This window comes from Neofelis nebulosa, chromosome 1 (assembly GCF_028018385.1).
Source record: "Neofelis nebulosa isolate mNeoNeb1 chromosome 1, mNeoNeb1.pri, whole genome shotgun sequence".
Lineage (NCBI taxonomy): Eukaryota > Metazoa > Chordata > Mammalia > Carnivora > Felidae > Neofelis > Neofelis nebulosa.
Genome location: NC_080782.1, coordinates 12,184,180 through 12,209,371, shown reverse-complemented (window position 1 = coordinate 12,209,371; position 25,192 = coordinate 12,184,180).

Sequence of the window (25,192 nt, the reverse complement as noted above, 5' to 3'; positions counted from 1 at the left end):
GTCAATTATTCCTCAATAAAGCTGGGGGTGGCAAAAGACCACCCGTCTTTTTCCTTCCCTTTTCTGGGCCTTTCTCTCCCTCTTCTTCCCGTAACCTCAGGAACAGCAGGGCTGGGTTTCCAACCTGAATGTGCTAATTTGGGACGTTCTCAGCACAGCCTAGCTTTCAGGCCTATTTAGCAGCAAGAGCCTGTTTTGAATGCCAGAATCTGAGTATTAATTTTTTTAAATCTCCCTTGCTATTCACAAATTCCCTGTTACTTACTCCAGCGTCATACCCATGAGACAGATGGAGACAGATGAGACAGTCGGGGATAAGGCAACATCCTCAAAAGTGCGGAAGAGAAAGAACATTAATTTTCTCCAATATGACTTCCATTTCGCAAAGAAAACACCTTTCTGTAATCATCAATAGAATCGACTTTCTCTAAACTTATTCTTGGTTGCCTGAGAGCGTATCTGGTGGCATTAGTTACATTAAAAAATAATATAAGCAGAAAAGTAACTTCTGCCTTCCTAAAGAGAGAACAGAAAGTACCCAGTAAGCACGCTCGTCCCTTAAACACAGACCAATGAGCACAGGTTAAATCTAAATCTAGTGATCAGGGGCGCCTGGGTGGCGCAGTCGGTTGAGCGTCCGACTTCAGCCAGGTCACGATCTCGCGGTCCGTGAGTTCGAGCCCCGCGTCGGGCTCTGGGCTGATGGCTCGGAGCCTGGAGCCTGTTTCCGATTCTGTGTCTCCCTCTCTCTCTGCCCCTCCCCCGTTCATGCTCTGTCTCTCTCTGTCCCAAAAATAAATCAAAAACGTTGAAAAAAAAAAAAAATTTAAATCTAGCGATCAAACTAGATAGGGTCATTGAATGAAATTTCTGGATAAGAAGTTGAATTTTCAAAATCTGTTGAATAATGGAAGAGGTAGAACTTAGAAATCTTGGGTCCAAGTGTGGAATGACCGAAAGGTGCCCAGAGGGGGTGTCCTACATACATAACAATACCAGAAACTAGGGCACAACTTCTTTCAGCCAGAAAGTCTCAGACGGGGAGAGCTAGGCCAGTAGCTTCACTGCCACCCGGGGACAGCAGGACGGGATCATCAAGAGCAAGATGACAGCCTGGGACCTCACACCAAACCAGAGAGCACAGAGAAGGCTCCAGGTCGGAACGGTATGCAGAGGCCCGGGCTGGGCCCTGAGCGATAGGTCTGCGCTTGGGTGAAGCTGAGGTCAGGGAGACAGTACCCAGCAGTCCAGGTTAAGCCGAGAGGCACAGATCAGAGAAGTCGTGAGGTTGGAGCCGACTGCAGAAAACAGGCGAGAGCAAGAAAGCAAGTCCACAGGGCGTGGCCCTAAGTGGGTCCTCGCAGGTGGACCGACCATGGCCTGCCCTCTGCCTTGTTCTAAGCAACCTTCCTGGTATGAGCAGGCAATGGCTGGCAGGCAGGAGCTATTCACCACAGCAAGGACAGGCCCCGAAGTTGTTAGTGTCTGCAGTAAATCTCTGGGGAAGGAAGCTTCCGAGTTCCAGGGAAAAAAAAAAAAAAAAAAGCAAACAAACAAAAAAAAACTAAAGAGTTCATGGGAGGAGCAAAGGAACCAGTGAAAACCTACCTTTAAAGTGACTGGGAGCCATGATACCAGATACACTCTTTCTCTGCCACAGCCTCCATCTCCTGCAACCCTATGGATCAGGGACAAGGGAAGCATGACTGCATTTTAAGGGGTGCCTGCGAGCCATAAAAGTTTTTCCTTCCTGGGATTCGAAGCAAAGTTATAAGGTAGGGTGTTCCGGCAATGTGTGGACCCAGTCACGGCTAAGAAGAAAGTTGGGGGCGGGGGGTACGATGTTAGGGTGATAGGAAAAGGCACAGTGGCTTCTTCATAGGTGCAAAGCTTTTGAATTAAATGCCATTTCAATAGGTCTCTATTAAGTATGGAAAGGAACGCACTGTAGAACCAAACAGACGGGACTCAGAAATTCGAAAACAATGAATAGAGTGGCCATTCTAAAAAAGCCAGTTCCTAGCAATTGCTGGTAGGGCTCCAACATTCTCAGCTGGAAACTATAAACTCACTTTATTTGGGGACATCTAAGGCCTCGGGGCAGGACATGAGGAGTCCAATAAGTGCTGATGATCCTCCCTACAAATATTTCCAGCACGTATCCCCTCCAGGCCTTCTTACCACCTGTGTTTGCATGCACGCCTTCGTCAGCTCTCACCTGAATTACTAAGACAGCGTCCCAGTCTTACGGTGCCAGGCTCACTCCTCCGCCCCCATCTCCAGACAGATGCCACGTGTGCTCTCTGTGAAGGCTCCAGGAGCCATTCTGACCCGGGGAAGTGCAAAATGGATATGCCGGGGTTCGTTCTTCTATGTCCTGAAGGCCCCTGTGGGTCCCGTGCGGGTGGCCCCACGGCCAAGTGCTAACATGCACTGGGGGCAGGAGGAGAAGGGGAAGTGTGCCGAGGCTTGTGCAGAACCTGGTCATTCACACATCCTGCTTTGGTCCCTCCAGCCAACTGCCCTGGGGCTCACATTTGGCCCCAGCCTGGAGGACACCGGGTAGGGTTCATTAGAGCTCCTCCCTGCCCCCGCTTCATCATGCGGAAAGTTGATTTATTATTTCACCGCTCCCTTCAGCCCTCCCTCCATCCATTCATCCATCCGTTTCACAAACATTCAGCAAGCACCAAACAAACAGTCCGGGTACTACTCTGGGAGATGGAGATAAAACACGGAATAAATACGGAAGAGACGGTGAACACCTTCATCCCCACGTCCCACTGCCCTGACCCACACACGTTTCTCAGCAGAGCAAATCCCTAAACATTTTAAACACGGGGATGACGGGATCAGAAAGGAAGAATATTTCAAAATTGGCCTGCATCGAAGCCACACGTCTGCGGAGTTCTCTTGAGTGGGATCTCACACGCGTCTGGTTTTCGATCTTGACTCTTGCTTTGGGCAACACAAACTTGTCCCTGGTTTCCCCTGATCTAGCATCAGGGTGTCCTGGGAAGTCCCAGGCAGCTCCCGGGCTTGCGTTCTCCAGAGCATTCCCTCTTAAAAACCCTGCTACTTCCCTGGCTTGTCAAACCACAGCAGGCTCCAAGTCAAGGGCACGAGGATAGCCACCCACGCACCTTGGTCTGGTGTGAGAGCCCCCTCCCCGGCCACCGCTTGCTGGGTCCACCAGACGAGCCCGAATTAACTTTCCAGGTCTGGCTCACCCTTCGGGATCCACCATGTATTTGGATTTAAGTCTGCGGAACATAAAACGCTGACAAATACGCCTTTATTTTACCTTCTCGAGCAGGTGAAATGTGCCTTGTTTATGGGACACGAAAAATAAAGATTGCCTTTTTTGCCTGCCGAGTCTAGTCTACTATTTTGAGACAGGTCTTCAAGAGTCAGTAAAAATTATTGTTTTCATTATGAGTACTCTCCCCCAGCTCTAAAACTCTATGATTCGATGCACAGCATTTTAAGTGATTGCTTGAAAGAATGGCTTCCTACCATTTCCTCCGGTGAAAAGTTCAATCCCAGGATCTCCCCGGCAGAGTGACTACAAGCCATGACCGTGAAGGCTCGTCCTGCAGACTAATGTTGGTGCATTGCGTCATTGCAGCGGGTAAAGACCCACAGCAGTGCCCGCATCATAAGAGTCAGTTCCACCTGGAAGAAAGAAACAAAAAGAGCAGTATTAGCTGATGTTGCTGGCTGGCACGAACCTCTTCGGGATCACTCAAAACCATGAAAGCTTAGAAAAGCCAGGTTGTGCTTTCTTGAACCCCCAGGCGACAGCCATTGGAACGGCGACCGGTCTAGCGAAAGGGCGACTTTGAAATCAAACAGACCTGGCCTTTCCTCCAGCCTTTGTTCCGTAATAGGTATGTGATCTTGGGCTGGCTACTTGACTTCTCTGAGCCTTTTTCCTCATCCATAAAACAGAGATTTAAAACAAAAACAACACATTGAGTTGCCCTGAGGGCGAAAGGAATAGGATAAACACAGCCTAGTGGTGTCTGGAACACAGAAGACAATCAACAAATATTTCCGACTTGATTTCAAAAATATGAAACCCACCACGGGGTCATTTTTCTGGGTCTCTGTTTCATCAGTAACCCAGCATTATTCATCGGGAATTTTTATAGTAAACACATACAGGATTATTAGATCCAAAGTGTAGGAAATTCTGCTCTCTGGTTTCTATTAACTTTCCATACATCTTTAGTACAATTATAATGTTACTCCTGACCCATGACTCTTGAGAACTGCTGTCTACCGGAGTCTCTTCTGAGTCATTAAAAGCAGATGGAATTATGTTCTAAATGGCACTTTCTCAAAGGTATTTTATTGTGTTAGTTATTAAGATGCACAATTTGCCGAGGAAGAGATAATCTTCACTGTCATCTGAAGACGTAGGGAAATAGCCCCTCCCCACACTTCATGCATTTCTAATCAGTCGAGGATGAGTAAAGCAAGGGTTAATAACCGCCTCACTCATCTACCTCGCGAAGGCTGAGAATTACACCAATGTTCAGAGAAAGTGGTCTAGCCCACAGGATCACAGTAGGAAGGATACGGCCACCCAAATGGAAAGTACTAAGCTGTGAGCACCCCAGTCCCTCTTTGCATCCCGCTGGCTGGACCCAACAGGAGGCCAGATGGCAAGAGCGTCACAATCGCCCCACCAGTCCCGCCTCTCAGGGCACAGAGCCTAAGGGAGAAGGGAGAAGTGGATTCAGAGGGGCCACAGGAAGATACTCAGCACAGTATGCTTACCACTTTATCCAGTGACACACCTGTTGCCAGGGGGACAAATGGGTCTTTTTTAACTCACTGCCACGCGAGAGCTCTAAACCCTGCCTGACATCCACAAGGAGTTGAAAATTCAGTCATCCCATCATGTGGATAAGTCACTTCCCATATACCCCTAGAAATATTTTTCATGCGTTCCGCTCACTCGACCAGCCTTTGTTTCGCGTCTACCTGAAAAGGGACACTGATGTCTCTGCTAGATGGCAACACATGCATTCCAGAATCCACCTCGCATTCTCAAAGCCCGGGCACTAAAATTACAGAGTCTGTGGGGGGAAAGTAGGGTAGAGGAGACCACTGCCAACCCATAAAGCCCTCACAAATGACGAAGACGAGGACAAACAACAACAATTGACTCCTGGGGAGATAAATCAAACAGGGGAGACAGGGAGTTCGGCCTGGCGGGAACAGCCCCTGGGCTGTCACAAATGCCCAGAAACCCCCTCGTGGGAGCCGAGCTTCAGGGTGCTGGGCAATGCAGGTGGTGAGGGGTGCGCTGAGCTTGGAGGGGCTACCATGATAATGGGCCCAGGAAGCAGCACCCTCTGACCCGACCCAGAGCCTCTCCCACCCCCACCCCAGCCAGCCTGTGTCTCTCCGGGGAGGGAACCCCAGACACTTGCCCTCGTTCTAATTCTCTCAAAACGCAGCCAAAGGGCTCTTGCTGCTTGGACAGCAACTGACTTGAAGGCTTTTCCCCTCTCTCATGAAGGCTATAATTCCATTCCCACCATCTATTCTAGAAAAAAATCACAAACGAACCACAGTGACTTCTACTATAGAAGCATCGTGGCATTGTCGTCTCCGGCTTCTCTAGAAAACAGAGCCCTGAGGCAAAGTTTACCTGTTACAGGGCTTGCGGGAGTGGAGGGGAGTGGAGGGAAACGGGAAATCGAAGCCGGAAAGGAGGGGACAAGTTAAGGTTGTTACCAAGATGGCCACGGCTTCACAAAGACACCCTGCCTCCGGGTCACGTGGACCTCTCCAGAAAGGCCACAGGGAGCCATTGTATCTCAAGCAAGATTGCTTCATTATTTCCTTGAGTTAAAAGAGATGTCATAAACCTAGGAACACACCAGTGGAAACCAGCACCGGCTGTCCAATTTCCTTTCACTTATGAGCCCCGTTCTTTTCGTGCCTTTCTCAGATAGTGGTCTTGTGTTAGCGCTAATGATGATTCTAAGTGTGCCCACGTTTCGCATCGTATCAACAGTGTATGGAATCCGTGCAGGGGTCCCTCTTTATACCCTGGGTCAGTGGCAGCCATCGTGCTCTGTCCGCTACTGTCTTTTGCTCCACCAGGTTTTTCATCAGGAAATGAGGCAAAGCAGGCCATTGGGCCGCCCTACCCTGATCTGCTTTGACATTACTGTGTTATGTCCCTGACCCTGGCAGCACACACTCCTCCCCCCCCCCCCCCCCCGCCATCTCCAGACCTCACTTGCAATCCATTGGCAACGTGCTTTGGCCCACAGAGCTGATGGAAAGCATCTAATAAAACGAAGGCATAAATACCCACTTAGGCTACCAGATTCAGGTAATGAAGTTGATGTCATCCATTTAATCCCCAAGCGAGTCAGTTGTTTTAGCAGACGCCATTCCATAGACCAGTTTCGTATCCATGTTTCCCTAAACACTAGCCTACAGCAAAATGACGATAACTTTTCACTGAAGAAAAGAAATGGAGGGGACGGGGGCTCCCATAAGCAGATAATTTTAGAAAAGACGGGGTTATACAAATATGAAAAGCCATCTTCACCGCCGGACTTTTAGGGACTGACGTTAATGTTCACAAACATTATGTTAACGTGTGTTATGATTCTCCCTCCGTAAGAGGACTATAACACTCAGTGTTCCGTCCCCTCAATTTTTTGTGTTTTTATTTTTGCCAGTGCAGTGGTTAACTTGGAGGTTATTTTTGGATGAGATTATCATTTAAGTTGGTGAACTCTGTCTGAGTAAAGCGGGTTACCCTTCATAATGTGGATGGGCCTCATCAAATCAGTTGAAGGCCTGAGAGGAACAAAATAACCGGGCTCCCTGAGCAAGACGGAATTCTCCAGCAGAATGGCCCCACACTCCATCTGCACCACTGGCTTTCCTCAGTCCCCAGTCTTCAGACTGGGACTGTATCATCTGTTCTCCCGGATCTCAACCCTTCCAGCCCACAGATTTTGGACTTGTCAGCCTCCGTAATTGTGTGAACCAATTTCTTATAATCAATCTCTTTCTCTATATATGTATACACATCCTACCACTTGTCTTTCTCTAAAAAACCTTGACTAATACAGATTTGGTACCAGCAATGAGGCAGTAAGCCAGCTACCTGGCAACAGGTTGATTACACTGGATGTAAGGGACAGCATTTTATTCTTACGGAAACAGACACTTACTCTGGATGTAGATTTTCCTTCTCTACTTGGAATGCTTCTTCCAAACCTGCCATCCATGAACTTACAGAACACCTTATCCACCATCATGATAGTCCACACAGGATTGCTTCTGATGAAGGAACTCATTTCAAGGCAAACAAAGTTCAACAATGGGCCCATGCTCAAAGAATTCATTGATCTTCCCATGTTCCCCATCATCCTGAAATAGCTGGTTCACTGAAATGGCAGAATGCCCTTCTGAAGACTCAGTTACAGTGCCAGCTAGGTGGCAATACTTTGCAGGGCTGGGGCAAGGTTCTCCAGGAAGCTGTATGTGCTCTGAATCAGGTTCTAACATACAGTGCTGTTTCTCTGAGAGACAGGGTTCACAGGCCCGGGTCACCTGTGGTAACTCACTTGCAAAACTTTTGCTTGCTGCCCCCATGACTTTGTACTCCAGCCCTGCCAGCCTAGATGTCTCAGTTCCAAAGGGAGGAATGCTTCCAACAATGATTCCATTGAACTAGAAGCTAAGACGGCTATTCAGCCATTTTGGACTCTTCTTGCCTTTCAAGCAACAGGTGAAAAAAGGACTTACATTGCTGGCTGGGGTTATTGATCCTGAGGCAATGGATCAATGAGGAAAAATGGCACTGCTCCTCCACAGTGGAGCTGAGGAAGAGTATGTCTCGAAGGAGATCCTTTAGGATGCTTCTTACTATTACCATGCCCTGTGATTAAGGTCACTGGAAAACTACAACAACCCAATCCAGTAGTAGGCAGGACTACTAATGGCCCAGACCCTTCAGGAATGAAGGTTTGGGTTACCCCACAAGGTCAGACAAAAACAAAAACAAAAACACGACCAGTTGAGATGCTGGCTGAAGGCAAAGGGAATTAAGAATGGATGGTGAAAGAAGGTAGTTATGAATATCAACTACCACCACATGACCGGTTGCAGAAATGGGGACTGAAGTTTTCATGAGTATCTCCTCCTTATTTTGTTTTGTATATGTGTGTGTTTGTGGAGGGGTGTGTGTGTGTGTTAGGCAAATATTTCTGTTTTCTCCGCTCTTATCCCCTTATCACGTACCATAGGATGCGTTGACTTTATATCACAGTACATAGGTATCGTTGACTCTACATCATAGTGTTTAGGTGATAGGATATCAAGGAGAAGAGTGAATACCCTCCAAGGACTTCACAGCGTCTTCTGGGGGAAAAGTTAGTGTGTTTGGGGTTGTACATGGAATAGTTGTATCATGTTGGGCAGAATTACGACCTTTTTGTTGTCTCTATTTGGTGGCAACATGATTGGTTGTCATGATGGTTTAAAGAGATACATATGGGTGCCATGTTGACAAAGGGTGGACTTGTGATGGTCGATTTTATTTTTCAACTCAGAGGGTGTTTTTGGATGAGAGTTAATATTTAAATCAGTAAATTATGAATAAATCAGATTCCCTCCGCAATGCCGGTGGACCTCATCCAATCATTCGAAGGCCTGAATAGAACAAAAGGACAAAGCCAGAGGGGATTTTCCAGCAGAATGCCTTCAGACTTCATCTGTACCACCAGCTCTCCTGGGTCTTGTGCCTGCTGGCTCACGCTGCAGAATTTGGTCTTGTGGGCCTCCATAACCGCATGAGCCAATTCCTTGTAATAAATCTCTGTTTATACACACATCCCAATAGCTCTGTTTCTCTGGAGAACCCCGATTAATACAGTCAGGAAAATCCTTTTTTTCATGAAACAACTATGAACATTTTGTGAGACACCGGAGTTCCAAGAAGAATAACCCATTAGGGAAATGCCACCTTCTAGGAGCCACAGCCTCCTAGAAGATCTGCTGTCTCACAGATGCAGAATATTGGTAGGAAGGGGATCTGAGAAAAGGGAAGAAACCCAGTGCAGTTATCACCATTGGTTATCAAGCTTTCATATTAATGGATCCATTCACAAGACAACTTTCATGCTACTAAATAGCTGCTAATTCCCATGCCTCAAAAAAAAAAGAAATATAAGTATGATCTCAGGAATCTGGAAAGATCTTTTCGGCTTCCATGTGACTCACCTATATTCCATTATACACATGTCACAGTGTTTCTCTGAGCACTAATTCGTGGGAGTGGCAACTACCCATGAGGCCATGGATGCTGACAGACATTCCATTCCGGATCCAGAAAGCTGGCGTGACTCAGACGGTGAGTGCATTCTGCACTGTTATCACACCACGTGCTGAAAGACAACTTGCAAAGGAATTTTAAGATGCTCTCCTGACCTACTAGCAACCAATTACCTTGTCAGCAGGGCAAAGCGTCTACCAGTTGGGCAACAATATTACGATGAACGGGAATCCTTTGCTAAAATGCACGATAAAAACATAAAAGACTCGAGGTATTCCCATGACACCATTACCGTTACCTATTACGGTCTTAAGCAAATATCTGTTTTTTGCCATAGCCACAGGACATTTGCCTTATCTACCGAAATGGCTTGTTCTAGCCACCAATATCTTCGGAATAAAATAACCGTGTATGCCTAAATTTTATTAGTACCCAAGAAATCTTCTGCATGGAATGGGGAAAAGCTAATCTTTGACTTAGCAACTATTTTTAAGTAAAAATATATTAGTTCTAGAAAGGCCTCTTTTGCTTTTAATTTTAATCTTCCTTAAAATTAATATTTTAGAGCAAGACTTTGTGGGGATTCTTCTTCAAGCTATACAACTGTTATTCTCATAGGCCATATCGTTTTCTCACCTTTACAGGAAAGACTAAACATTGGCCCACTTACAGGGGCAGCTGGGTAGCTCAGTCGGTTAAGCGTCTGACTTCGGCTCAGGTCATGATCTCGTAGCTTGTGAGTTCAAGCCTCACGTCGGGCTCTGTGCTGACAGCTCAGAGCCCGGAGCCTGCTTTGGATTCTGTATCTCCCTCTGCCTCTGTCCCTCCCTGCTCGCACTCTGTCTCTCTCTCATCTCTCAAAAATAGAGAAACATAAGAAAAAATTTGAAGTAAAACATAAAAAAAATTTGACCCACTCCAAAGACAATTTTAAATATTTTAAATAAAAGATGCTGAGATTCTCCAAAGTATTTTGAACGATGGTGGCATTTCAGCCAAGCTAGGGTGGCACGCAGAGCACAAGGCTACATAAGCCTTCAGATCACTGCCAAGGTTGGCAGTTCCAATGGACTAAGCAGACCTGTGAATAGATACAGTTGCAATCCTCCAAAGAGGGGCTTTGCAATCTAGGGGAAAGGGGTTGAGATTCAGTAACCAGCAGTGATTGTGTGGGATATACCCCAGAGCTAGCATCTTTCACGTAAATGAGAGAAAAAATGTGGCCTCAAGAAGCATTATCCCACAAAGCCAATCTGAAGAAGGGGCACCTTTCAGATAAGACAGAAAGGATGGTCCTACTTTCTCTAGGTCATTAGGCATCCTATGATGCTCTTCAAATAATGGAATGTCCTTGCCTCTCCAATTCCAGCCGGTGTGATGATTCAGCATTTCTAAAAGAGCACTGAGGTATTATCAAGAGACAGGATCCTTTCTTTTCTTATTACTGCTGGATTTTATTAATATGGCAGCAAGGTATCGTAACAGTCCCTGTATATCACCGTATGTGAATTTGACAATGGTGACAGTGGTCCTTGAATAGGAGTTTAAAGTATTTTTCAAGTATTTTGAGCCTCCAGCAATGAAAGTAACTACATAATAAGGAATGGATTATTTCAATTGAAAGGCTTTCATAGGGAAGTAATAGGTTTAGGAAAATCCTTAAGGCAAATAGCTCCATTCTGATAAAAATTACAAGACTTGGGAAGAAGCGGAGAATGACATTTGTCGCTGAACAGCTTCTCCCTAAGAAACTTTCCAAAGCTTGAGGAGAGGTTAGGCACCTGTTGATTTCTATTAGCATCTGGTTAAAATAATGCAGAAAAAATAGACTCAGGAATACCTTGTTCTGATGCCTCATGCCCTGGAGAAGTTCTGTGGTTGACCTTCCTCTGGCAGGCTGGCGCAACCGGGGAAACTCTAGCTCAACACTGGGGACTGGCTCGTGGCTCAAAGGCACAGGGGGGACGTGGAATACAAACAGATAGAATGACCACTCAAGTGTCTGTCGTTAGAATCAAGGCCTTATTTGCCATGCCTGAAAATGAAGGTGATAATGCTGAGACTGAAGGAAAGATAAATGACTTTTACTGACTGGTGCGTGACCGATGAGCAACTTGTCACTTCCCACTGGAATTTTTTTATGAGGAATCTACCCAGAAATAACAGCACCTAGAAACATCAGGCTCACTACTGAATTCGAATGTACATACGGCCTTTTAGTCTGGGGATACGGTTCCATGCATTTTATTTGTTTCGCATCTCTGCTGTGTGATGGGACTATTCCCCTTCGTCTCTGCTCTGTAGTTTCAGCGGCAGGGAGAAGGAGGAGAAAAAAGCTTGCTCAGGATGATCAAGTTCAAACAACTCCAGGCTGAGGTTGGAACCCTGACCCCTTTTGTAACGCTTACTGGAGCTTTGTGGCTTTTGTTGTTGTTGTTGTTGTTGTTAACTCAGAATTGTTATTTTGCCTCTTCAGTAATTAAAAGAAATCTGACAATCATCTATCAATCAGTCAAACCGTATTGTGGACTTACTGTGCTTTTCACACCTGGGAACATAGCTACCTGGAGACGTAGGTAAAGATATGAATGCAGCCCAGTTCCCTGAAAAAGAAAAGGGATTGGATTTAGAAATCACATCTGTACACAATTTTAAAAGATGCAAAAAATCGTTACTTCCAAAGCACACCCAAAGCTGGAGGGAGCCATAAAACACAAGAAGCCACATGGCACACAGAATTGTTTCGTTAGGGTACCCTCAAACACCATGAACTTCCACTTCCAGATATCACAAGGTCATTGGCTTAGAAGAATTCTCCAAGGCACCTATTTTCATTTATTTATTTATTTATTTATTTATTTATTTATTTATTGAGAGCGTGCAAGCAGGGCAGAGAGAGAGAGAGGGAGAGAGAAAATCCGAAGCAGTCTCCGTGCTCAGCACGGAGCCCGACCTGGGGCTCGATCTCACAACTGCAAGTTCCCAACCTGAGCCGAAATCAAGAGTCAGATGCTTGACGGACTGAGCCACACCCAGGCGCCCCCACCTATTTTCTTGAAAGCTGATAGAGTCAGCCCACCTCTCCCCGGATGGGAATGTTCAGTGGGTGCTCTGGGCACCAGGAGCTACAGTGAAGAAGGTGACTGGGGGAGCCATGGCCTCACCCAACTGTGCCCTCAATCCGGGCGATGGACCCATCATCGTCCTGGTCCTCTTATCCCCGTTCAAGCCACCTTCGTAGGACAAAGCAGCAGTGGCGATTGAACAACGTATACAGGCTGCGGTCTGAGCATTGGATACATGCGCAAACGGACACATAGCTAAAATAGCACAATCCGTCAGCATAGACATCCTTCCTCTGCCCATCAGAGAAAAGAAAAGCCCCTTTGCGCCTTCAAATTGGTTCAAAGGAAGAACACGTAGAAGACGAAATGACTGTTGCAAAAACAAGATCCTTTTCCTAGACGCCTTTTCTCTTTCGCAGATTTAATTCATGTGACACATAATGGATACCAAATTGAGGCTCCTTTTGATGTTTCAGTAGCCAAAAAATAATTTACTCATTCTATGCGTCCTGTATATTAAAATGACAATATAAAGAGAAATTAGGCGGAGCCCCAACTTCCAAGGAGTTTACAGTCGAGAAGGGAACAGCTATGTGCACGTCTGACTACATCCCAAGCTAGAAACGTGGAATCAAGTGCTTTAGGATAAGCCCAGACAGGATGCTAAGGGAGGTCAAGAGTGAGGGAGATCATTCCAGAAAGCGAAGGAGACAGAATAGATGAGATTGCCAGGGAGTCAGGAACAAAGCAGGACTGAGCAGAAGGAAGGCTGGGAAGTTAGGATGGCATCTTGATGTGGGAAAGCTTCATTACAACAGACTAAGGGGGTCGACCTCATTCTCTGCATTTAACGAGTCCAATGCGATAGACAGCTGTGGGTTTTTCCAGCCTTGCCAGACACGAACTTAGAAGGATGACCCCAATGACAGCACCTTGCTTGCTTGTCTTGTTTGAATTCATTTGGAGCAGCTGCAGGGAGAAAAGGAAGAAGTTCTGTGGGAGGTGACTACACGGGACAAGCAAGAGATAACGAACGTTGGGTCTGGGGAGTCGCAGTAGAGCAGAAACACCCAACGGTGATCTCTTAGGATAAATATGCTCCCGTTTTATTTCATGAAAACACAGAAAAGACACGTAGCAACTCACTCAACATGCATCCATCTCTTCTAATATTCACAACCATCCTTTGTGATAGAAACTGCCAAATTTCACCTCAGTTCTAAGATGTTTATGTTTCACATGTTAATATGTCTAGGAATTGGGTGTGTTTTACAGTCAGTATGTACATTTAATATGGGAGCGATGCTGATTTTTTTCATACGGTTTGTTTTTCAAGATGGTCAGTGGTGCCTTAAGAAGAAGGAAACGGAAAGATATTGTGCCCATTTTTAGGTGAGATTGAGGCAAAGGTAGTAACAAGGTCCAACCTCTGGTAGGTGAGAAATCAGGTAAGAAAACCCGCCCAGCTGTCTGAAAGTCTCTACTCTGAATGATACTTTTCTTTTCTTTTTTTAAGTTTACTTTACATATTTTGAGACAGAGGGGTGGGGTGGGAAGGGGCAGAGAGAGAAAGACAGAGAGAGAGAATCTGAAGCAGGCTCTGCACTATCAGCACGGAGCCCAACATAGGGCTCATCTCAGGAACCATGAGATCATGACCTGAATAGAAATCAAGAGTCAGACAGTTAACCTGTTGAGCCCCCCCCAGGCAACCCTGAATGACACTCTTCTAAGGCACAAGAAATCATGTATTCCCTTGCAAGGAAATTACATTCAAAGATACTCAGCTACCCCACTAACCCAGTCGAAACATCAGCTGTATTATGTCACTTTTTCAATCTATTCATTCAATAAGCATAGATTCAGCTCCCATCTGCCCTGCATTATGCTCGTAGCCATGCGGACGGTGGGGAAAAAAAAAAAAAAAAAAAAAACCCTTCCCACATGGCGCTCAAAGACCAATGGGAGAGACAGACATCAAACAATGATGACATAGAGAAACGTTAAATTGCAAATTGCAAAACATTACAAGCAAAACACAAGATGCTACGATATACATCAGAGGATCTAAGATGTGGTCTGGGCCATCGGGTTAGCCTTTTCTCAAAATGTGATTTTTTTGTTCATCGAAAAATTCCACTAAGACTGAGCAAAGAAGAGTGCTGGTGTGGAACTTCTTGGGTCAGAAGTTATTTCAAGAAGGAATCAGACTATTCCAGGCAATGGAAATAGCATGGACAAAGGCCCTGAGGCCAGAGGGAACATACTTTTTTTGAGGTCTAGAAAGAAGGTCAAGGAGGTTTGAGGGGAATAGTGGGTCATGGAGAAGATGTGACTATTTGGCCTATGAGCACTGGGAGGCAGCTACTTTTTTACTTTGAAAGGTTGGATGGATGAAAATCTTATGGTGATAACTGGGTATGCCAATAATTTCTGTTTTATCACAAACTAGAAGGCTCTTTCAAAATAGTTGGGACTTATGTCTACAAACATTCTAGAAGTGAATATGTGGGCCACAACTAACATATGTCACATGTCAATTAACAGACCACGTCTACACCATTGGTTCAACTGAACCCTATAATACTCCTAAATAGCCTGTTGACTAGAATCAATTTCAGGTACGGAGAGGTGTGTCCATATGAGAAGGACTTTTGTTGGTCATAGTGAACATCTGGGCTGGACGATCACATTTAGAAAGGGACAGCCACTTCGGTTAAATCAGGGTTTTTTTTCTGAGAGTATTGCCTCTGGATCCCGACTGATACAAGACAGAAACAACTACAAAATAACAGGTTGTCTTTCCTCTATGAAGGAAGAGTATGGTGTATGTGTTGGCCACAGAGTAGGAGGTGGTAAACAGTAATAAGACTGGCCCTCATCCTAATGACTGGAAGTGACTGAACTCATCGGGGCTGGGGCAGGGGGCTCTAAGGTTCCCACAGGAACAAACATTATGAAAACTGCCCACCTGGGCAGTCTTCTAGCCACAAGCCACTCCCTTCCTAAGGTCTGAATGGCCCCTAGAGGAAACCCAAAAGGAAATAGGCCTGCAGGATCAGGAAAACAAATTTGTAATAGAGGTAGATAAATTTAGGAGTTTTATTATCCAATTAAAAGACCTTAAAATCAACAAGTATCCCACACAGTACTCACAGGAGCGACAACTGGTGCAGCCTTTTGGAAAACCAGTCTGGCAGCGTGTCAATAGCCTTAAAAATGCCCATATATTTTGAACCCATAGTTCTCTCCCTAGAAATTTATCGTAAAGGAATAACCAGAAATACCCAACATTCAGGGCACCTGGGTGGCTCGGTCAGTTAAGCGTCTGATTTTGACTCAGGTCATGAGCTCATGGCTCATGAGTTTGGGCCCCGCATCAGGCTCTGTGCTGACAGCTCAGAGCCTGGAGCCTGCTTCGGATTCTGGGTCTCCCTCTCTCTCTGCCCCTCCCCCACTCACATTCTTTGTGTGTGTGTGTGTGCGTGCGTGTGTGAAAAATAAATAAACATGAAAAAAAATTAAAAAAGAAATACATAATGTTCACAGATCCATTACTTAACAGGGACAAAAAGTCAGAAATAGTTTATGTGTCCAGTTACAGGAAAATGATAGAATAAATTGTAATGCATAAAGGTGAACTATTTTGAAGCCACTCAAAACCATACGCTAAAAAAAAATTCAACCGGGTAAATTTGAAGGTCTACTTGGCTTTACTAAGTGATTTATGAAATGGGCAGTATCCCATCTAGCAAGTCGAGGGAAGTTCCAAGGAGCTGTACAAAATGGAAGGATTTTATAGACAATTAACAAAAGAAAAGGAGGAAACGTTTCAGGCAAGGTCAACTTCCCTTAAGGGAAAGGACACGAGGTCTTATCAGGGGGATTATTTCACCTGCCGTTGGGGGGGTGGAGTGGGGTTATGGGACAGATTACCTCACTGATGCTGAGCAAAAATTCATGAGTTACCAGTTAAGATTATTTTTCTAGAGGAGACTGAAACTGTAATTAGGTTAGGTATTAAGCCTTGGTTTAGCGTCTAGTGTCTAGTGCCATTAGTGTCTAAAATGACAGTAGTGATTATGTCTGAGTGCTGGTCACTTGCTCCCTCTACACTTTATTTTCTAAATTTTCTATAATATCACAAAAAGTTTCTAAAAATAAGAGAGGCATACCTGGGTGGCTCAGTCGGTTAAGCGTCTGACTCTTGATTTCAGCTTAGGTCATGATCTCACTATTTGTGGGATCGAGCTCCATGTCAAGCTCTATGCTGGCAGCAGTCAGCCTGCTTAGAATTCTCTTTCTCTCTCTCTCTCTCTCTCTCTCCCCGCCCCCCGCCTCTCTCTCTCTCTCTCTCTCTCTCTCTCTCTCTCAAAATAAATAAGTAAACATTTTAAAAAATAGGCAAAAGTATAGGAAGACGATGGGCCTTCCATCCAGAATTGACTTGTTTTTACTTCAGCTACTTAATGAAGGAACAGAACGCTCTAGATGAAAGTTTGAGACCACTTTGTTTCTAGTCCTAAACCCTTTCTTCCCAGGTATACATCTATCTGGTCCGTGTTTGTATACTTTTCCGTATAGTATGCTTTCCATAAGCATTACATGATGGTATTCTCTGAGTTCTTCAAAACCAGTATAGTTGACTACACTGGTCAAGTTTATGACTCACTTTCCTCTCATTCACATGAGCTTTTTTTGAGAGCCGTTCAGGTTGCTATGCGTTGAACCAACTGATTTATTTTAATGGCTGTAGAGTGGTCACCAAGTGTATGGCAACTAATCCATTCCTTTCTGATAGACGTTTTGGTTGTTTCCAGATGTTTGGTTGTTTCCAGCTACTACGAAGTATGTGTGGCGTGGGGCCTTTGTAATCAGAAAAGATGGTGGAGGACGCCGCTGAGTCTAGTGAGAGGGAAGGTCCTGCTTCCCAGAGACAGGTCTGCCCCAGGGCTCTCTCTGATGCTTTGAAGACGGGCCAAAGGCCCGTCTCACCTGACCAGGCACCCTCCGACCCGACCTATACTTTCAACCGCTCAAACATCTACAATTGGAGCAGTTTCCCTGGCCGCGGAAATGGCGGAAATGGCCGCCACGAAGAGCTGCTGGAAACACAACGACCTCGTCACCTTGTGCCATTGTCGTTCTCATTTTTTCAGTTGGGAGAATGAGGCACAGAGAGGTTAAGTAACTTGCCCAAGGTCACACAGCTGGTGAGAGGTGGAGCTGGATTGAAACTCAGGCAATGTGACTCCAAAGTCCATACTCTTAACCTCTGTACTCTACGGCCTCCCACAATTTTCCACTGGCCCGCTCTTTATCTCGTTTCCCCTTTTACAGCCTCACCTCACCCGAGCTTCAAGGCAGAGAAGCAAGGCGGCCCTGTCTCCCTGGTCTGGACTCTGATTCCTCTCCTTAGTCATCAACCACCTTGGCTCCTGTGCTCACACTGCTTTGGCTCCTTAACCACACACACCACCACCACCCCCCTCCACAAATCTTTATAATCATGCTTCTGGTTTTATCACCGTTTATATTATTTCTTGAGGCGCTCAAATCCTGATGTCCTGGTCCCTTTCTTCCTCCCTGGACACTGACATCCCGCTGCCAAAGCACTTGGGGAGGGAACAAAGTGGAAACATTGCAAGCAATTCTCATTCTCTCTCTAGAAAGTCTGTATACCGAGTACAAGGGGGATCCCTGCCAACAGGAAGTCAGTCAAGACCCTGCCCACGCTCGGGAAGACACCCGATGTCGTGGACATCTACCTGTCATTTGGGGTAGAGTTTCTTCCCTTGTTGAGATCACTGCTCGGGTCAAGTTGGTGAATTGTAGGACTCTGACATTTTTTGACGTTACTGATTTCCTTCCTGCCTGTTTGATCAGCTGCTGAGAGAGGTGCGTTGGTAACACATATAATGTTAGATAGTCTACAACAATCGTGTGGATTGTGAGTCCTCCTCCTAGTTCTGCTCATTTTTGTTTCATGTGGTTTAAAGCCATGTTGTTAGGTCTATAAAATTTAGGATTGTTCTGTTTCTGTTGAGTAGCTTACTTTATCAGTAAGAAATGTCCCTCTTCTCCTCCACTAGACCTTACTTTAGAATCTGTTCATTTTTATAGCAATGCAGGTACCACAGACTTCTGGTGACTAGTTTCAGTGGTATATTATCCTACTTTTTTTTTTTTTTTTTTTTTTTTACCTTCAATCAATCTGTCCTTTCATTTAAGGCACATCTCTTAAAAACAGCATATAAGTTGCTTCTCATCCAGCAGGACAATCTTTGACTTCTAATTGCAGTGTTGGGACCACGTGTTAGTTTCCTGGCCGTGTTGTGACAAATGACCACAAAACTATGACTTAAAACAACAGAAACATATTCTCTCAAAGGACTGGATGCTAGAAATCCAAAATCAAGGTGTCAGCAGGGTTACATACACTTCGCTGGAATCTTCTAGGGAAGGATCCTTTCTCACCTCTTCTGAAGTCTGATTGTTAGGGCAACTCCTGGCATTTCTTGGTTTCTGGCAGAATAAGGCCATCCTGTGCCTCTGTTGCCTCTGCCTCACATGGCCTCCTTCTCTGTGTGCCGCATCCAGCCCATGGCCAAATCTCTCCTTCTAAGGACACAAGGCATTGGATTTAAGGTCCACCCTAGCTCTGGGTGACCTCCTCTTAATTTCTTCCCCCACTTTCATTGAGAGAAAGTTGACGGTCAGCGCTGTGTAAGTGGAAGGTATACAACACAATTAATTTCTGTGTATTATGAGATGGTGACCACAGGGAGTGTGGGTAATATCCATCATCTTGTATAGATAGAAAAAGAAAAAAAAAGGAAAGCAAGAAAGGGAAAGAAAAGTCTTTTCCTGGTGATGAGAACTCTTGGGATTTAATCTCTTGGACTTGGTAACATCTGCAAAAACCCTACATACAAATAAGGTCATCTTCAGAGGTGTGTGTGTGGGGATAGGACTTGAACATCTCTTTTAGGGGGAACACAGTTCAGCCCACTTCAGTCCATCTGTGTTTGACACAATTACTGATACTCACGGAAGGGGTGCGGAAGCCTGTCAAAACACACGGTGACAGCCTTCTGGCTGGACACTGCCCTCCGTTAACACAGATCTCATAGTTCCGGGATGGGATTAGGCTGCCCGTGAGAATGAATTGAATCAAACTAAATGTATTATTATCAACCCAGAGTGGTTAGAGAGCTGTCGCCTTTCCAGTATTAGGTAAAGGGACTTCCGTACATTTTTATATTCCAGAAGGTTCCAATAAGTGTGGACTATTGCACCTATATTTCATGGCCTTCATTTTGTCTTTTTGCTGCTCCCAAGTCTTTCTCCCTACTCCCCACCCTCCACCCGCTCTCTGGAGTTTTCCATGTAAAGGACTGATGAGCTCAAGCCCCATTCCTTGGGTCATACACCTACAAAACTATTTTATAAACTATAAAATGCAAAGTTTATGATCATTATGGCTCTGTTAGCAAAGAAAAAAAAAAAAAAAGAAGTATTACCTGCTGAGATGATAACCGTGTCTGGCTACAATAATCACACATGGAATAAAAACCAAAGTCTCTGGTCTGGTTTCCAAACTTGCCACCACCCGCCCCTGACCTAGGCCTATCTTGTCTTCCAGCCCAACCCTCCCCTGGGTCCCACCTGCCCCAGGTACCCCCAGGGGAAAAGCCCTGTGCTTTCATATTCATGCTGCTTCTGACTTTCAGAAATGCGCTTCCCTACATCTTGAGGTGCCCTAATCTTACTAAGATAGCAAATGTTTTTAGTTCCTCTTCCTGGACCCCATCCTGAAGGCTCAGTGCAAACGCCATGTGTTCTGTGAGCTGCCCTCCACACTCCAGCCGGGAGAAATCTGTCCCTTCTCACTTCCCCTGGGTCTCTCTCCAGCACGTCATCATTTTCTGCCTCTAATAGAGTCATGCACATACACATCTTCTATCCTGTCTAGATTATAAGCATCCTAAGAACAGAGGCTCCCTCTTACTTATCACCACACTGCCAAGTCTTAAGCCATCTCCTGGGAGGCAGAGGCTGAGGGCATTTTCTTAACGTTTTCAACAGAGAGATCCACCGATGCTCAAAATGTAAGAATACATCCATCCCATGGTCACCCACAAATCAATAAAGACATAATATAAATTCAGGCTTCATTGTGGGGTCAAGCCTCTGAGAAGAAATATCCCTGGATTACTCTCTCCTTTCTGAGCCGGAAGTCCTTGTCTCCTCGTAAATACTGAAAAACTTACGGTGTGAGATACCTGATTTGTTTCTTGACCATTACTAATTTCAGTATCAGCTGGTTCAGAAGAAAGCAATTATACAACCGACGTAATAAATCCTTTACAAGGCAAAATAGTTCCAGGTGGTTCCAATCACATACAATCTTTCTGATGTGGCTCTAATGTTTGCTACGTCGTAAAAGTGACTTTTTAACTTTTGAGCTACTTTGCAACGAGGGGTAGATTTATCATCAGGACGGTGACTTCTGCTCGCCTAGAAAGTGCGGCAGGAGTTTATTGGCTGTGGTGATTCATGATTCACCAAGGGGACAATAAAAATGAGGTCCACCACATATCAAGCCCTTTCTGGGGTCATGGTACATGCCTCACTGTACCTTCTGGTGTGTGATCTGCCTCTCTTTACAAGGCTGTTCTTTTTGTAGTTGTGGGTACCAGCTCAATTCTGTTGGGTGGGGCTGAGTGTTAGGAAATGTGGGTTAAAAAAAAAAAAAGGATTGTCATTACCTATTTGTATTCTGTCAGTCATGCTAATCACCAGACAACGATATGAACCCAATGAGAAAGAGATTCTACCTGACTCTACTCTTCCTGAGGCAGACAAACATAAGATTTCCATCAGTTCATCTGATGTGTGGAAACTGGTGCATTTCTGCTGGCGTCCTGGGAGCTTTGCTTGCGTGTTTATTTCGATTTGAGTTTTTGTTTTCAAGTAGAGTGACAGGTCAAATCTGACCTCCCCATTCTTTTCTCTTCTCTCCGGGCACATCAACATTACACTGGGTAAGCCCATTATTTAACACTTCCTCTTACAGGCTCTGTTCTTTCAACAAAACAGCCCTGGCCTTGTTGGGCAATGCTCTGTTTCCCTTCCTTCTCTTCCCCCTCCTTCACTTCCTACCCAGAAAGTCTAGCTGCCTGCTCTCAGTCTTTAGAAACGTACGTTCACCAACCACCCAAAACGATGCCTATCTGAACAGAACTCCTCAAAAGAAAACCCCTGCAGCCATTTGCTGAAATCCAAGGGGTGTTCCTTTTGTGGAGTTGGGGGTCTTATTATCAATGGCTGCTTAGATCCTCTGGGCATGATGGGAAAGAGGGTATTTATGAGTAGGGATCATAATCATCCCCTAAAGACACCCGCCTATTTTCTTTCTCCAATAGAGGCTCTGCTGCTGATTGCTTCTTAACCTTCTTTACAGCCACCATTCCCAGTTACCAGGATTTCACAGAAATCTAAACAACAACAACGACAACAAAAACAAAAACAACCACTATCTCAACATCACTCATCATCAGAGAAATGCAAATCAAAACCTTAAAGAGATATCACCTCACACCAGTCAGAATGGCCAGGATCAAAAGGACAAGAATGACAAGTGTTGGTGAGGATGTGGAGAAGGGGGAACACTTTTGCACTGCTGTTGATGGGAACGTAAACCGGTGCAGACACTGTGGAAAACAATATGGAGATTCCTAAAAAAATTAAGAATGGAAATACCATATGATCCAATAATTCCACTACTGGGTATTTACCCACAGGAAATGAGAACACTAATTCAAAATGACATATATGCACCTTTACCTTTATTGCAGCATTGTTTACAATAGCCAAGATAATGGAAGCCACCTAAGGGTCCATTGTTAGAATCGCTAAAGATGTGGTATATACACAATGGGATATAGATATATACAATGGAATATTACTCGACCGTAAAAAAGAATGAGATCTTGCCATTTGCAGCAATGTAGATGGACCTAGAGGGTATTATCCTAAGTGAATTAAATCAGACACAGAGAGACAAATACCATATTATTTCACTTACGTGTGGAATCTAAGAAAAGAAAACAAACAAAGAGACCCGTAAATATAGAGAATAAACTGGCAGTTGCCAGAGGGGGAAGGGATGAGGGAGGTGGGCAAAATAGATGAAGGAGATTAAGAGGTGCAAATTTCTAGTTATCAAATATGGGGATGAAAAGTACAGCATAAGGACGATAGCCGACAATACTGTAACAACGTTGTATGGTGACAGATGGTAACTACACTTGCGGTGGGAAAAAGAAGAATTATAACTACCAATGATTACCGCCATTATTTTTGGAAGCTCACCCGAATATCAGAAAAGAATGGACGTGATCTCCCCATGAAGGCAGTTCTCTAAGTGAATGAAGTTAGCTTTATGTTCTTAGTTGTCTCCAATCAGAGGCTGGTGAAGCTTTAATCCTGAGCTGGCAGCGGCCCATGGCCCAGCACTTGGGAGTCGTTGCTCTGGATGTCCGTGCGTTCGACCAAAGCAATGATTAGCCTCCTACGCTTTGCAGATCGTGGTAAGCATAAAGTTGACTGTGGGTGTATTTATTCCTTGCATCATTCCAAAGTGGTTAGGAAGAACTTGGACCAAAGAGGTAGACGCATCTCCATCCAGAGCCCAGTTCTAACGCTCGACACCTAAGTGACCTTCGGTAAGTCTCTTAACCTTTCTTAGCTTCTGATGCCACATCTACAAAACAGAGACGCAGCAAAATCCACTGAGTCGAGAAGGGAATTAAATGAGGATGATCCAAGGGTCCTTGTCTCAGCAAACTAGGCATTGTTTTGATTGAAGTATAATTGATACACGACATCCTGTTAGTTTCTGGTGTACATCACGGCGATCATTATGAAATGATCCCGTGATAAGTCAAGATTCCATCTGTCGCCGTACGGAGTCATTACAGTATCATTGACGATATTCCCTACGCTGTGTGTCATATCCCCGTAATGTATTTGTATTTTTAACTGAAACTTGTGCCTCTTACTTCCCTTCACCTATTTTGCCCATCCTTTGCCCCCTCCCCGTTGGTAACCAACAATTTGTTTCCGGTATCTTTGAGCAGGTTAGTCACCTGTGACGAGCACTGTACGAGAACTGGAGTGTCTAATAATATGCCATACGTAGACCTCGAAGGCACAGAGATGAAAGTCCCCACCTTTACCTCAAGGAACTCCCAGAGTAAAGAGGGGCACCCATAAGAGGACAGCCAGATACACTGAAACTGGTTGGGATAGAGGCAAATTACTAGAAGCTACCGGGGCTTGTGGAGGATTCAGAGTTAGGGAGGCGAAATCAGAATGAGAGGCTTCTCGGGGAGGTGAAGTCAGAGCAAAAGCTTCAGGGACGTAAAATTAAAACAAAACCACCAACACCAAGAAAGAAGGGTCAGTTTGGCTTCTAGATGTGAATGAGACCAACTTGTAGTGCTGTACCTAAAATGTGCTGATTAAAGTCTGGCAGACAAAAGGCCCTCCGTCATCTCGTTTCAGCATGCCTATTGAGTGAAAAAATGGCTTTCATCAAAGAAGCAATTTTCCTCTGTCTTGCTGCCTCCATTCTATTTGGGTTGCCCTAAGAAAATTCTTCTCTGCCAATTCCGACCTGAAGAAGATGAGTTTTTGGTGAAAAGAGAAAGAGAAGTTACAGCTCATAGTTTTTGGGGAAATCCCGAAGGGAGCTCTTTCAAGAAAACCAGAGTATGCTTGACCCTTAAAACGGGTTTGAACTGGCAGGTCCACATATCCATGGATTTTTTTTTTTCATAAATATATTGGAAAAACTGGGGAAGATTTACATGCTTTGAAAAAACCCAAAGTGGGACTGCATAGCTTAGAAACACCCGAAAATTTTTAAGAAAAAGTTAGGTTTTATTAAAAAATACAGACTACAGGGGCGCCTGGGTGGCTCAGTTGGTTAAGTGTCCAACTTCAGCTCAGGTCACGATCTCACCGCTGGTGGGTTCGAGCCCCGCGTCGGGCTCTGCGCTGACAGCTCAGAGCCTGGAGCCCGCTTCGGATTCTGTGTCTCCCTCTCTCTCTGCCCCTCCCCCACTTGCACTCTGTCTCTCTGTCTCTTGAAAATAAACGAATGTTAAAAAACAATTTTTTTTAAAGAAAAATACAGAATACAATGCGTATAACATGCAAAATGTATGTTAGTCAACTGTTTATGTTATTGGTAAGGCTTCCAGTCGACAGTAGGCTGTTGGTAGTTACGGTTTGGGCGAGTCAAAAGTTATACACAGATTTTTAACTGTGTGGGGACGTCGGTGTCCCTAAGCTCCACGTTGTTCAAGGGCCAGCGGTATCTGAGTGACTGAATTCCAGGGTGGCACTTGGCTACTTGCTACTCCAAGTGTGGTCCTGCACCAGCAGTATTGGGAATGCACTAGAAATGCAGAATTTCAGACCAAGCCACCCCAGACCAAGAGTGGTTAAATGCAAGACCACCATGATTTTAACAAGATCCCCACGGGGATTGGTAAGGCATATCACGGTTTGAAAAGTGCTACCCTCGCCTAATTCCTGGAGAACAAAAGACCACCACGTGACCGTGACCGCAGGGAACAGCATCAAAACCCCCACCTATCGACTTGGATGGACTTTACCTGCATTCATGGGCGCCCTGGCTGAAAAGAATATCCACCTGCCTAAAAGAATAGCGGTTGTGGGACACAGAGAAGAGCTCGGCCCCAGAGGTGTGTGACGTATAACCACCTGTGGCGCT